This window comes from Protopterus annectens, chromosome 4.part0, assembly GCF_019279795.1.
Source record: "Protopterus annectens isolate FY-2018-M chromosome 4.part0, PAN1.0, whole genome shotgun sequence".
Lineage (NCBI taxonomy): Eukaryota > Metazoa > Chordata > Ceratodontiformes > Protopteridae > Protopterus > Protopterus annectens.
In genome coordinates, this window is record NC_056733.1 from 615,573,284 (window position 1) to 615,588,649 (window position 15,366).

The 15,366-nt window shown below is 43.8% G+C and overlaps 1 protein-coding gene across 7 annotated transcripts in view; it reads left to right on the plus strand.

Annotated features, from left to right (window-relative positions):
- The window catches only part of RILPL1 (Rab interacting lysosomal protein like 1), an 877,667-nt gene that overhangs the window by 260,963 nt on the left and 601,338 nt on the right, over positions 1-15,366 (plus strand). The window lies entirely within an intron of this gene.

Genomic DNA, 15,366 nt, shown 5'->3' on the forward strand with positions numbered 1-15,366 from the left:
TTTGGGTTCTTCTGGTGTAGTCCTTTGCATCACCATGTACTGGGGGTTGGCTGCATCCCCTGTGGCCATTCCAGTATCCATTTCAGGCATGGGAGAACCATCTTGTTTGAGTCTAGAAGTTCCCCCCGAAGGTTTTTCTCCGCTGGTCCAGGGAAAAAGACCTCTTACATGGAATGAAGTACTATGTCTTAGTCGGTTTCCTTTCAGTTATGTCGATAGAAAAAAAAAACAAAATGTTAGATATAACTCATCCAAAGATATTTTGTCTGTTCAGAAGGATTATTTTCTTACCTTAGCCAGGAGTTTATTGCAGGCTTTCTATCGTGGAGAGCAGATGTCCATACCAGAAGACTAACTAGGTCAACATATTCCTCAGGAAAATATGTCACAGGATTCTGACAGAGATGGGGCTTATGCTTTGTCTGTTTCTCAAGGCCAAGACTCTTATTTAGAGGAAAGTTTGTTCTGTCCAACTTCATTAGAGGAGTTTTCCTTTTCTAAGACGAGTTCCAAGATGAATTATGTATTTTTGTGGGAACAAGTGGATGTTCCCCTTAAATTGAGGAGATATAACGATATTCTGCAAGTGGATTTGTGTCACGCTACACCCGTTCCTTCTGTTATGCCATCCTTGGAGAAAGTGTTAAATGCTGCATGCAATACCTCTGACTCTCAGGATTTAGTCCCCCGAAAGTGGAAAAATACCTATTATTACTAACCCTTCCCATGCAGATGAGAAAGTAAGGTATTATACAAATTTCATAAGAGAATTCCCTTCATCCAATTTAGTCTGTCAAATGTTGATAGCTTATGGGATTTTTCTGTCACACTTCCTTTAGATGGTAGATCTTGTCTAACTCCTACAATTTCTAACCTGCCTCTGGTGTCAAAACATTCTTTGAAGAGTGTGTATGATTGTACAGATACTGTGTCTAGGGCCACTACTACTGCTACTGTTTTGAGACTGTATAACTGGGTACATACTCAGAAATTTTCTGATAAGGTAAAGTCTAAGATTTTAAACTCTGCTTTAGACAAGGAGTTTGTCCATTTATTTCTATGTAATTTGCTCCTACCCTTTTCTAAAGATCCCACTTCGAGTTCTTTACCTCTGTTACAGTACCCAGTACTTCAAATACAGTTGGTTTAGACTTTGATTTTCATTTTTGAGTAATTGCTTTTTTGGCAGCCACCAGAATTAAACTTAACAATCCCTTACTATGTCTAAGCAATTTAGTTCCTGTGTCCCAGCTCAAAAGAAACATTTTCATAGTTACACCAGTTTATTTCTGACAGAATAATCTGTAGGAAATTTTTAAAGCCTGCCAACTCACTACACTCCCAAAACATATGTTCCTGGTTACCTCTTTCTTCCCCTTCACACCTCCAAAATTTGCCATCTACCTGAATACAGATTCTTTGGAGTCTGCTTGGGGTTTTGAAAATACCTGTACAAACATTTCCAAGCAAAAATCTTAAGTGTTATAGACTTTGCTAAAGACTTGAGAGCCATACTTACGCCCTCCCATCGTTCCCTTGAAAATTGCTTATCTAGTCTCTCTTCCCAATCTTTTCTAACCTCCTCTGAGTGATTCCTATAGTTATTGTGCAGTATTTTATATGCAGTACTAATTATCCCTTTTTTAAACAGAAGCTTCTGTTCTAAATTCAACAGAAACTCTACCAGCGCAGGCCTTTCACTTAAGATTCCCCTATCCCATTCTCTTTGCCTATACTCTGATGTCAGTCCTTGATGGGGAAGGCAGTCTCTAGCCTGCAGTCCAAATGTCTTTTTCACCTCTTCAAATTCTGTTACCGTTATGTCTCTAGTTATTTTCTTCGAATGCATTGGTTCCTTTGCTAGTTCTCTGCAGTAATCACCAGTCCCATCTTCCCTATTCTCTGTACCCCTAATTGCAGTTGTTCCTAACAGCAAGGTCTCCTTTTTCCACTCTTGTGTTGACTTTCTGCTACTTTATGAATGTAATATTCTGTATGGTTGTTATTCTCCTTAAGGATCTGCATCCAAAATCCTACTCTTTCCTTATTTCTTGAGTTCCTCCCATTTCATTATCATCCCTTTCCACTTTGAATTATAGCTTTCTGCTTGTGTTATGTATATGTGCCTTAATTGTGTAACTCTAAAATAGCCCTTCAAATCATGTAACCTTAAACTACCTTGTTCTATTGGAAGGATTAACTTATCCTACTTGACCCTTGCACTTTTCCCCTCCCAGATAAATTCCTTCAGCTCTTTATTAATTATTGTCCACAACTTCTCCTCTGGTCTGTAAAAAATATGCCTGCCTTGTATATAAAACTAAAGGGGTTAAATACATTTTCACTGCTTGAGTCTTTCTATCCATGACCATAATCAGTAGCTTCCAGTTCCTCGTTTTTTGTATTATCTTTAGATGTTATGCAGTCCAATCTCGCCTACATTCTTACCCGTGGATTCAGAGCCGAATGTCGGCTCCGACTCAGCCAAAACTTTTCTAGCTCGAAGTCTTTCTATTGGCTGGGCTAAGAAGGTATCCCATGCTGCACTGCTCTATATCCCCAGATCTCGTTTGCCGCTCGTGTAGCTCGGACATGGTCTCGCTCTTGGCTGTGGCTAAGTACCCTTTTTTCTTCTTCTTGAGAGAATTTATTGCAAACAAAAAGCTATTTTAATAACTATTGTTAGTTTGGTATTATTTTGTGGAAAAGTTGTGTGTGTGTGATTGTTTCTGTGGTATCCCACTAGCTGTTCCAACGGGCTAGGCCCATTTCAGTTAGAGGACCTAGTCTGTCCCCTTGCTTCCCTGTATTACAAACTTTCCTGTCTAAAACCGTTTAAATTAGAGGTTTTAGTCCTACCCCCGCTCTTGTGTGTGTCAGAGGATCATTCGTTAGAGTTTTTTGTTAGTGGAAGTTTTTTCCCGCCGTAAGTGCGGTGTAAGTCTCTGACTGTTTTTCCAGTTGGTTCCGTACCTGTAACTTTTTGTCTTGGTGATTGGTGGTAGTTGGTTACGATGTCTAAAGATTCTAAGGAGCACAAGCCCTCGAGCTTTAAGAAATACTCAAAGTCTGGCTATAAAATGTCCATTACCGATGGACATTCTGTCTGTGTATATTGTCTGGGAGCAATCCATCTCCAGGAGTCATGCAGCTTCTGTCATGCATTTAGTCCTAGGGTCCTTCAGGAAAGAAAGAATAAGTTAATTTTGAAGGGACTTCTGAAACTCTCCTTCAAAGAAGGTCTGGAAACTGCTTCCAGCTCTAAAGCTAAAACTACGAAATCAAAAAAGAGGCCTCCGGCTCCTTCAGTCTCCTCGGAGCCACCGGAGAAAATAGCTAAATCAGCTTCGACATCCTCAGCTCCACCGTCCTCTGGGCCGTAGGAAGTGTCAGTGGTGATGGAACCGGCGTCGGCTCCAATAATTTTGGAACCTATTCGGAGCCGATCGCCTAGTATTAGACAAGTATCATCTGAGAGGAGGTCTGGATCTCCCTCCCTGTCCTCCAAATCCTCCAGGACTTTATTGGATGTGGACGTCGATAGAGTGGTGCAGAGACTCCTTCAGTCGCCGGTCTTGGCAAAATTGTTCTTGGCTCCGTCCCAGTCGGCCCTGGAGCCCATCCTGCAACCTACTTCGATACTTCCTCCTCCAAGCACATCCCAGCCTTCAGAGCCGGAGTGCTTGGCTCCGTGCGATGTCTCCAGGTCGGTTCCGATGGTCCCTCTTGGCTTATCGGTGCCAACGTCAGCTCTGACCCCGTCGGCGCTGTACACGGGATTCAGGACTCTGGATTCTTCAGTCGGACCAGAGGGGGAGGCTTCGGGACATCTCTCAGTTCCTAGTCTCCCTCTCGGTGCTTTGGCGCTGGGAAGTCCGACTCCTGTGGTGGCTTCGGAGGCTGGTTGCTCCTCAGACTCAGGGGGACCAGGCTTTGAGGCCATGCAGAGTGCGCTGGCCAGATCATCAGCGACATCATGCGGGTCGGTCATTCTGTCCCCTACTACTCCGGTGCGGGTCTCTGATCACCACCTATCTTTAGACAGCGGAGCCCCAAGGCCTCAGGGTACCCCAATGAGTGGTCCCCAAGTTTCTGAGGGTCCCTCAGAGTGTTTGCCTGAGGAGCCCCCTAGAAAGAAAAAACGTGCAAGAGGAAGCACATAGACTCCCAGGATGAGTCTCTCACATCAGATACTGACCTCGAGGAATCGGAGGGGTCCGCCAAGTCATCCTCTGAGGATGTTTCTTTCTTTGACATCCTAGAGATCTTGAAACAAAGAGGTGACTGGCCGTCCAAAGCCCCCTCTGAAGAGGAGTCTGTCTTCCTGAAGGCATTCGGTGCTCAGCCCTCCGCCTCCTGGGTGTCTCCACCCTTCGACGAGCTCCTGGATTTGATTTGTCGAAGGGTGTGGGAGAACCCCGACTCTGTGAAACCAGTCCCCAGGAGACCCAATAAATTTCTGTCTGCTCCCCCGGGTAAGGAGTTTCTTTCCAAGGGAGTCCCTGTGGATGCCATGGTGGTGGCAGCGGCCACTCAGAAGGAATTAGCCGAGACATCTTCCACCGTCCATCCTCCTAACAAGGAGTCTAGGACCATGGATCGGTATGGGAAGCGTACCCTCTCTACAGCGACCTTTACCGTACGGTCACTGAATTATTTATCTCACTTTACACGGCTCCAGAGAGATCTCCTCAAGGAGCTTGGAGATGCTCTCACGGGTAACGTTTCTGAGGCGGTGACCCAGACGGTTAACACCCAGATGTCTACCCTCAATTCCATTGTTATCTCCTCCATGAGGCTGATTTCATATGCAGCCGAGGGAGCGAGTAGTGCAGCAAGTTCAGGAGACAGGCCTGGATGCGCCTTTGCCATTTCGCGGAGGCCTTCAAGTCTTCATTCACTGACGCCCCTTTTGATGGTTCCTCTTTGTTCGGAACCAAGGTGAAAGACACCCTCACCAGGTGTGAACAGGAAGGAAAAACTCTGCTGTAGGAGTCCATTTTTCCCTTCCCTCTAGGCCTTATCCCAAGGCCCAGAGGGGTGGAAAAATGTGGTTCAAGAAATCGCAGAGGTTTTTTCCCAGTGCACAAGGTGAGCCCCCCTCCAGAGGCAGAGGGGGGTTATTCAGGGAGACGCCGCCCTAGAGGCAGAGGAGGCCCCCGCAACTTGGCAGATTGCGATTCCTTTCGCGGTTCTCCCTACCGTCGCTCCTGATGGGAGGCCCGACTGTGCATTTCTGGAGCCAGTTGGGGGTTGAATCTCGTTATACCCAGAGGCCTGGCAAGACATCACCCGGGACCAATGGGTTTTACGAATAATTTCCGGAGGTTATGTCATTCCCTTTTTGTCAGACCCCTCTCCAGTCAGGAAAATCCCGGATGCTCCACCCAGTCAAAGGGATTACGCAGCTTCAGAAGTTTCAAAGCTGCTAGAAAAAGGAGCCATCCAACATGTCCCCTCGGACCAGATCGGATTAGGGACTTACTCAAGATTCTTTTTGGTGCCGAAAAGAACAGGGGACCTGAGACCCATATTAGATCTCAGCCGATTGAACAACCATGTACAAAAGTCCAAGTTCCGAATGGTCACATTGCAGTCTAGTCTCCCATTGTTGGGAAAAGAAGTATGGATGTGCTCCATCGAACTCAAGGAGGCTTACTACCACATCATAATGGACAGGGCATCCAGGAGTCACCTACGCTTCCGGCTGGGAGCCAGTCATTTTCAGTTTCGAGCCCTGCCCTTTGGTCTCACCATAGCCCCCAGGGTGTTCACCAAATGCATGGCAGTGGTGACTGCTCACTTGAGATGTCTAGGATTCCAAGTGTTTCCATATCTAGATGACTGGCTCCTCACTGCCACCACCAGGCATCTACTAATTCAGACCAGGGACGCCACTATAAATCTGTGTCAGCAGTTGGGCATAACATTGAACTGGGAAAAATCTGTCTTGTTGCCGTCACAGCATGTCACTTTTATAGGTGCAGAACTAGACACCATCCTTATGTGGGCGTTTCTACCACAGGAAAGAATCAGAGCCCTACAACAGCAAGTTCACGCCCTGCTCCCTCTGAGAAGAGCGAAGGCAAGATGGGTTCTCCATCAGTTGGGGACTATGGCCGCGACGATTATGTTAGTTCCTCTAGCAAGGTTACATATGAGACTCCTTCAGTGGCTTCTCTTTGCCCAGTGGTCTCTTCAACGTCTTCCTCTTTCTCACCCTGTTCTACTTACGGACAGGTGCAAACAGGATCTCAGTTGGTGGCTTCGCACTGACAATCTGGACACAGGAAAGCCTTTCGTTCCGGTGCCCCCGATTGCCACGGTGACCACAGATGCCTCCCAGATGGGGTGGGGGGGCATTATCTAGGCAGGACAATCCAAGGCACATGGCAAGAGCACGAGATGCATCTGCATATCGATGTCCTGGAGATGAGAGCTGTGCTACTTGCGTTGCAGGCACTTCAGAGCTTTCTTCCTCTTGGGACTATTGCAATCCACTCGGACAATATGTCAGTGGTGTGGTATCTGAACAAGCGGGGAGGAACCAAGTCATATCCCCTGTGCAGAGAGGCCATGCGAGTGTGGCAGTGGGCAGTGTCTTCCCAACGTTTTCTGGTGGCAACACACATTCCGGGGAAGTCCAACGTGATCGCAGACAGGCTAAGCAGAGCTATTCTGATGCCTTTCGAGTGGTCCCTGAACTGTCAAGTTGTGGAATGGCTCTTCCGCAGGTGGGGTCAGCCTTGTTGCGACCTTTTTGCCAGCCCCCTCAATGCCAAATGCAGCAGTTACTTCACATTGATCCCCCCTCAGGGGGAGTCACCCAGGGATGCTCTAGTCCACGATTGGCCCTCCGGTCTACTTTATGCCTTCCCTCCGGTCTCCTTGCTGTCAAAGCTTATTCAGAAAGCGCAATCCTTGGGAAGCAGAATGATTCTGATTGCCCCACACTGGCCTCGTCAGATTTGGTTACCCTTTCTCCATCCATACCTCGTGGACGCTCCTTGGATTCTGGACCCACAACCAGACTTACTGACACACATGTCAGGGCAGCTCCATCCCTCTCTGCGGACCTTCTGGTTGACAGCCTGGCTAGTCCACTTCCGTCATTAGTTAGGCTTCATCATTTCTCGCCGGAGGTAGTTCATATTTTATCTTCCTCTCATAAGCCCTCGACCAGGAAGATTTATTTCAGCAAATGGAAGAGATTTTCAATTTGGGCTCATACCGAAAGGATTGACCTTTACACAGCTCCAATTTCATCTGTTTTGGAGTTCTTGTCTATGCTTTTTCACCAGGGCTCAGCAGCCGCCACCATTAAAGTCCAATTGGCGGCGATTTCTACCTTTCATGTCACAAATGAGCCTAGTCTGATGGCTCATAGACTCTGTAAGGCTTTCCTGAAGGGCACTCTGTTACTTCATCCTCCGGTATTGGAACCTGTCATGCCTTGGGATTTAAACTTTGTTCTACAGGCTCTTACTTCATCCCCCTTTGAACCTGCAGCTACTTGTGATTTAAAATTCTTGACCTGGAAGACTGTCTTTTTAGTAGCCATCACGTCAGCCAGGCGCATTTCAGAGATTCAAGCTCTATCAATCAAACCCTCATACTTGATTTTTCATAAGGTCTGTATCTACATCTACAGCCTATCAGGCCAGATTGTCTATGGATGATATTTGTGCTGCGGCTACTTGGGCATCTCCTCACACCTTTGTTACTCATTACAAGTTGGATGTGGTATCTAGGGGCAGGTCTTCCTTTGGTTCCACAGTGCCCAGGAGTATTTTCCACTGAGCCTCCCAGGATTTAGGTGCTAGGGATGCTGTCCCACGGGTAAGAATGTAGGTGAGATTGGACTACATAACATCAAGAAGTTATGTACTCACCATAACGTTCGATGTATGTAGTCCATCTCGCCTCACATTCTTACTTACCCCCCCCCTCCTTCCCCCTTCCTGGAGGATCTAGAGGTTAGGTTTGGTTTCAGAGCTCCCTTCATTCTTGGTTTGTTCTTTCTTTCCTTGGGCGTTGTTATGCATGGAGTATGAGTGCTGGTGTTCGCAGCAAACTAGATCTGGGGATATAGAGCAGTGCAACATGGGATACTTTCTCAGCCCAGCCAATAGAAAGACTTCGAGCTATAAAAGTTTTGGCCGAGTCGGAGCTGACATTCGGCTCCGAACCCACGGGTAAGAATGTGAGGCGAGATGGGCTACATACATCGAACGTTATGGTGAGTACATAACTTCTTGTTTTGTCTCTTGCCACATATCTTTAGTTGTCATAACAGAAGCCTTTTTAATCTATACTCCTAAATACTTCATTTTATCATGTCCCCATAACTATGGGTATTGCTGACCCAATTCATGCATTTGAATATAATCTACAGCTATAGTCGTTGTTTTATCTTTATTAATTTTTTTTATCCCAAAAAGACTTGAAACTGTCTCAGGAATGTTCCACAACACTGAGATGTCCATTTCTGTTTCTCTTGGGTACAAAATAATATTGTGTGTAAATAAAGCCAACTTTTCTTTATTGCCATACCAATTATACCTTAAATGTGTGAGTCCCTTATTTTCATTGCCAGTGGCTCTAAATATAAAGCAAATAACAAAGGGAAAGAGGATACCCCTGCCTGGTTCTTCTGTTCAAACACAACTTATCAGCGAGGACCTCCCACTTTAATTCTTGCCTCAGATCCTTCATATATAATTCTAATTAACCTTATTATTGTGTAAGGGGATGTACTCATAAAATCCCAGCTTACTCTGATGAATGCTTTCTCTGTATCAAGACTCACCAACAGCAGCTGTATTTTCTTGGGTTCTGCATCCCTCTGGATCATCATTGTTCTTTTAATGTTGTCAAATATTTGCCTCACTTCCACAAAACCACACTGATCCATATGTATCAATTTTGGCATCAACTTTGCCATTCTTTTAGCTACTATAAACAATTTAGAGTTGTGATTTAAAATTAACATGACTGTACAAAACTGGATCTGGTGGTTCTTTGGGTATTACAGCCAACATCGCTTTCTTTTAGGATGTTGGTATTTCCCCTTCTTTTAAAATACTGTTAAGCAAAATCTTCCACATCTTTACCTCTTTCCTCCCTCCTAGCTTTCAAACTTCCACAGAAATACGATCTGCTCTTGGAGACCTTTATCTCATCTCCTCTTATCTTGTGGTAATTGTTGAACCTCATCTAACTCTAACCTTGGCATACTGAAGTCCTCCATAAATATTTTGATGTTTGCTCTTTCTCAGTTTCTACATTTCTTTGGTTTATAGAGATGATAATACAATTTCTGAAATATCTCTAGTACCTCTTCAGGATCTCTGGTTATTTTTTCTTGTTATGGGTTCCCTAAGTTTGGCAACAACCCTTTCTACTTTCTGTTGTCAAGTCGTCATGCTAAACGTTTTTGTGCTCTGTATCAGTTGCTAAGCGGCAATCTTTCTAAACTCATGCATACTATCCAGTTGCTCCCTTATTTTCTGTTTAGCACTGCAGTTGCTCCTTTCCTCGTTCTGTGAGGTTCCCCTTATTCTGCAATACTTTAAATAATTTCTGTTACTTTAACCATATCTCTTTTTCTTTTCTTTTATTTTGGACGTATTTTTAAACTCCACTTTGATTTTATCTCACTCACTGGCTATAACTTCTGAAGAAATTTCAATCTTTCCTAATATCTCTCAAGTAATTTCCACTACCCCTTAACTCAGGCATTATATTGTCAGTACTAATTCCTTTAGAAAAGCTATACAGTTGTGAAATTCCTTTTATGGGACTTGGAAAGGACAACCTGTGTTAATTCAGACAGTTCCAGTTGGTTGTTCCTTATACAATGACTAGCTGTTAATATTCTAAAACAAGCACACTGATTGTAAGTTTTAGTTTTTTTTTTTTACACACAAAAAAAAAAATTATAGTCTGGACTCCGGACATACAAGAGAGACAGCATAGAGAAAATACTAGGAAAATCAGGTATGTTATTTAAAACTAAAGACACATACCTGATTTTCTTTGCATTTCCTCCATTCTGTCTCTCTCCTACCCTAAACTGACATAAACTTTTTTTTTTTAATTAAAAAAAAAGAAAGAAAACAGCAGAGCAACAGAGACCTTCTTTTCAATGTTGCTTCCTTTCCAAAGCACTAATGTACTAGGTATGCATTGGAGTGCATGTCCCATACATATGCGCAGTACATCAAAAAAGGCATCAGGATATTACCAGCCGCGGAAGTCAGTATGGTGCTGTTATACAAAGACATTATTTAAGAAAAGTAATTTTTTTCCCTTAAATAATGCCATTGTATAATAGCAGTAACTGACTCGGTAGTGTGGTATATTATAGCAATAACCCACACCTGGGTGTGGGTAATGCTGGATTTAACCACGGTTGGTGTGGTTTGGTCACAAGGGCGAAGCCCGAGTGGCCAAACAAAGCCAACCATGGGTAAATCCAGCATTACCCACACCCAGAAGTGGGTTATTGCTATTATACAATGACATTATTTAAGAAAAAATAATTACTTTTCTTAAATAATGGCATTGTATAATGCCTCCTTGCTGCCCTTCCGCAGCTGTCTGGTATTCTGTGGCAGTTCTGATGTACTGCGCATGCATATGCCTACGCAGTACATCAGAGCTGTGGGCAAAAGCAACGGAGAAAGCAAGATCTCCGTTGCTTTTTACAAACTGTTTCGCTATGTTAAATGGGTTTAACATAGCGAGACAGCTTTAAAAAAGCAACGGAGAATCTCCATTGCTTTTTTAAAGCTGTCTCGCTATGTTAAGCCCATTTAACATAGTGAGACAGCTTTAAAAAAAGCAACGGAGAATCTCTGTTGCTTTTTTAAAGCTGTCTCGCTATGTTAAACCCATTTAACGTAGCGAGACAGTTTTGAAAAAAGCAACAGAGAAAACAAGATCTAACATTTAACATAGCGAGACAGTTTTGAAAAAAGCAACGGAGAAAGCAAGATCTCCATTGCTTTTTACAAACTGTCTCGCTATGTTAAAGGAGTTTGACATAGCGAGACAGCTTCAAAAAAAGCAACGGTTATTGCTTAACTATATCATTTCTTGATGTTCTCACTGTGGCAAAACATGCTCAGGCAGGATTAATCCAGATTCAAATAGAATTTTGTTTTCTTTGTTAGCATGTTGCAAAGGTGTAGACTGTAGTTGCATTTTAGAGGCAACTACCTGGTCCTCTGTACAAAATTTTATAGAGCATTACATGCTGAATTCATTTTCCATGTCCAGGACTGGCTTTAATAGAACCATTCTCTGGGAGCTCCTGGACCCTTATCCTTACTCCTCCCAGGTTAGGTAACCTTTGGTATTCGACCCAAAGACTACTGCAGTAGTGAGTTTCATGAACGCAGTACAGTTGTTGTGTAAGTTGAACTTACCATAGAAGTAGGTGTTCCATTGCCTCACTTCCACAGTAGTCAAACCCACTTTTCTTCTCCTGCTGTGTTTACTACTATATTTAGTTGTTGGGATCAAAAGTTATATGTTTATATATTTTGGGGGTTTCAGGACAAGTAAGCTTTCTCTTTTTGTTTGTGGAAGAAAATCCTGAAGTTATTTACATTCTGGCCAGTAATTGCCCTCCAAGGGTTTAGCCAGTCTGCAGTCAAAGTATAGGTGCAGAAGGGAGCCAGAGCTTTTTGAAGCCTGGCTGCTGGTTGTTATATCATGGACAGGATGCAAACGAAATAGCCAAAGGTTACTGTAGCAGTGAGGAATTCTAACATCTATTGTTTTGATAAGTGCAACTTACAAAGCTGTACTTCACTTCCAGTTTTTGAGTAAAAAAAAAATGAAACAAGTATGTTGTATAAATTCTTATGTAAATCACTTCAGTCTGTTTCATAACTCTTACTAAAGTAGTAAACTGCTCTGGATGTGTGTCATTGGTGTGTAATTCCTTAGTTAACTGAAGAGTAGACATACACAACCTTCCCAGGCTGTTTGCTTTTACAGTAGCACTGCAAAACTGCATGTGGGTTATTTGGCTAACTTAACTGACCACCAAGTATAACCTTGTGTTTCTGCATTTGGTGAAGGAGGGCATTCAGCCACATATGGTGTGCTGATTGGATTCTATGAATCAGTATTTCTAAACTAATGGGGATAATGGAGAGAAATGTTTGCAAGATAGTATCAGTATAAGGCATAATGATCAGAAATAAAGTGAACATTGTAGCTAGGTGTAGTACAAGAAGGATTTTTCTTTAACTATTCTCATTCTTTTAATTTTTCTTACCAAAACTATGTTACATTTATATTTTTGTCATAAAAACCTTCACTAACTTTCTCAAATGTTAGATACAACACTGACCCTTCCATCTTTGTTACAAAAGCATGCAACTGTACTGCAGTGTCACCATCCAAATGTTTGATTTAACCTAACATAAAACTGCTGAAGGTCTCAGTTGTGAGCAAAGTTAAATAAACACCTTTTTTATATTATTAGCATGCCTGTGGAAAAAACAGATATATGCCCAACATCAAAAGAGTATAATCTCAAACCAGTCTAAAATTTCATGTAACTTATATGAATATTAATAATAGCAGGTAAAATAAAACATATTTTAAACTATGTTCAAACATATTTACAGGTTTACAGGCTTATTTGTGAGACCAGACTAGCTTATATCCATTTGTCAGCTTTTTAGAAGGTAAGTACATGTCTGTGTGGCATAGAGAGTAGTCCTGCCTACAGCCCTGGTGACCACGGTTTGATTAGTGGGCCTGACAATGGAGAAGCTGATAAGGGGGGGGGGAGAGTAATGACGGAGCTGTGCCCACTCACCACTTTCTGGGGGATGGAGGGGGATGTTCTGATGGGGGAGACTATAACTGCTGTGCTGTCGGATTCCACTGTGCATACCAGACTGTGAGAGGGTGGAGCACTGGAAGAAGTGCCTAGCATCCGCAGACCATGGTCTCAGTGCCCCATTGCATGCTCCTTGAGTGTGTGGCCCCAGAGAGGCATGTCACCACAGAGGTGGAAGCATTCGACTCATAGCCCAGAAGTCTGAGGATAGGCCTGGAACCAGCATGAGGAGCACGGCTTAATTCCTCCTCTCACTCTCTCTCTCTCTCCCTAGTCAGCCAGACCCTTGCCTCCAGCGTCTGAAAGGCAATGAATGAAACATTTAGGTGACCAGGAAGGAAGAGGTGATGGTCAGTAGTAGATAGAGGAATGGCAAAAAATACTTTCTAGAAGTTGAGTAGGTTAACCTAATGCTCAATGAAGTAGAACTCACTGAAAATACAACTTGGTAAGTTACGCTAGACAAAACAGTTAACTCAGTAAGTTGCAAGTGGCTGAGAGTTAAATTTATTGAAAGAGAAAAAAAATAGTCTGCCTCATGGTGCTTAAAAATGAGAGAAGGAAGTTTAAGACAGATGGAATGACTAAGCAAACCAAGTACATATGAGGGCACAACACGCAGAACACTGGGAAATGCCATTGTTAAACAAACCAAGGCAATGGCAAAACCAAGGGGGGCTGGGGGGGGGCATTACAAAGATAGTATAAGGGGAGGCAGCCAACTGTAGAAATATCCAAGGGTGTACAACAGGAAGCAGGCAACTGAAGTACATCAGTAGGAGTAATAAAGCCAAGCACTGACGCAGACAGGAAGGGGACACCATCAGTATAACGTACAACTCAAAGCCACCATGAAATCAGGATATATTATATAAAAAAAAAAAGTAGTAAAGCTAAGTTCAGCGGAATGCTCCCCCAGCAAATCCCCAAACACAGATGCACCACTGACAGAGCACACCAGGTAAGCAGAGGGTAGCTGTAGCACTTCTATAGCACATTCAGAGTGAGTACACAGTTCAGAACAACAGGGACTCCAGCAGAACTCCTGCACATCTGTTGCTGTAATATAGTCGGCAACCAAAAGCCGACTAGCAGGTCGCATTCACATCCGCAGACACAGTAAATCCAGCAAAGAAAGGCGGGTCTGCAGGGATCCAGTACATCCACACATGATAAGCCATCCACATCATCAGGCAGTCCAGCAGAGCAGTAGCCTATCCATAGGTAATATATGCCAAATGTCATTTAAGCCAGCACAGACTCGCATATGAAATAAGAGTTTCAAATGCAAGTACTCCAGAAGGGTTCCAATGCATCCAAAACTGCACGTGCACCCAAACAATGGTAGGCAGTCCAACAGTCCCATGTATGCAGCACCAGACAGCACCCTCCCATCAAAGCAAGATTCACAAAGGCAAGGAACTCCCCTTATAAGCATAGTGGTAGGATGCAATAGCACTAGGCAGGGCTGTCGAATCCATAGATAATGACACACTGGGGGACAATTTTGGTAGGGAGCACTGGCAGGGGAGGGGGTCAGACACAGTGTGTCCACACTGTGACAAAGGCAAAAGAGGTTAAATTTACTGTCTGATAACAGGGAAGACAGGACTGTAGGTGAGCAGTGAAATGTGTTGTGTGTACCAGTGCAGAGGTGCAGTGACAGGGGCAGTCAGTGAACATGATGGGAGGAAAGGGACACAGGGAAGCCCAATCATGTGTCCCCCCCACCCTGACCAAATCTTAAGGTGGTGTTCAAGGCCTCATAAGTTGGCATGTTCATCATATTTACTCTTCTGCACCATTACTGGTTGCAGACACTTCTCCCACTGCACTTTTAGTGCCACTTCAGAGACTGTAGCAGACCTTGTACAATGGCCTTTTCAAAATCATCAGTATGATTTTGTTCTAGAGAGATGACATTCAACAATTCATGGAGACCCACAGAGTAGAATTGGCAGGCATGTACCACACTTTTATATTGTTTTGAATATGGGGAAGGACAGTCAGACAGCTCCTCCATCAACCAGAAAGGGGGGGAGGCCAGGGGGTAGCCTGGTAATCTGCAGGAGCGGAGTGCCATACCTGTTAGGATGCCGTAGATAAAGGCATCATGACACCAGTTGTACAGTGTTTCAGAATCCTGTGTTCAGTGCTTCTGCTGGACTTCAGAGGCTGCAGGAATCTCTGCTGGTGGCAGAAATAACAGTTCCAACACCTCACTGACCTGCATTTGTAATACAAGGTATGCTACATACAGAAGCTTACACCCATGGCCCGCACATAGCACTAAGAATCTGGCCAAGGTGAAATAAAGGACTTTGCTCACGGGCCTCAAGGAATGCAGAGAGTGCAGCAACGTGTGCAGTCTTTTCATTATGTAACAGAATAAACTTTGGTAAAAGGGCCACCCCAGTTCTTCCTGTATGGCCATCAGACATGCCAACTACCATATTCCTTCTGGGAGTTTGAAGACATTAGGTGGTATAGTAAAGGCCAGT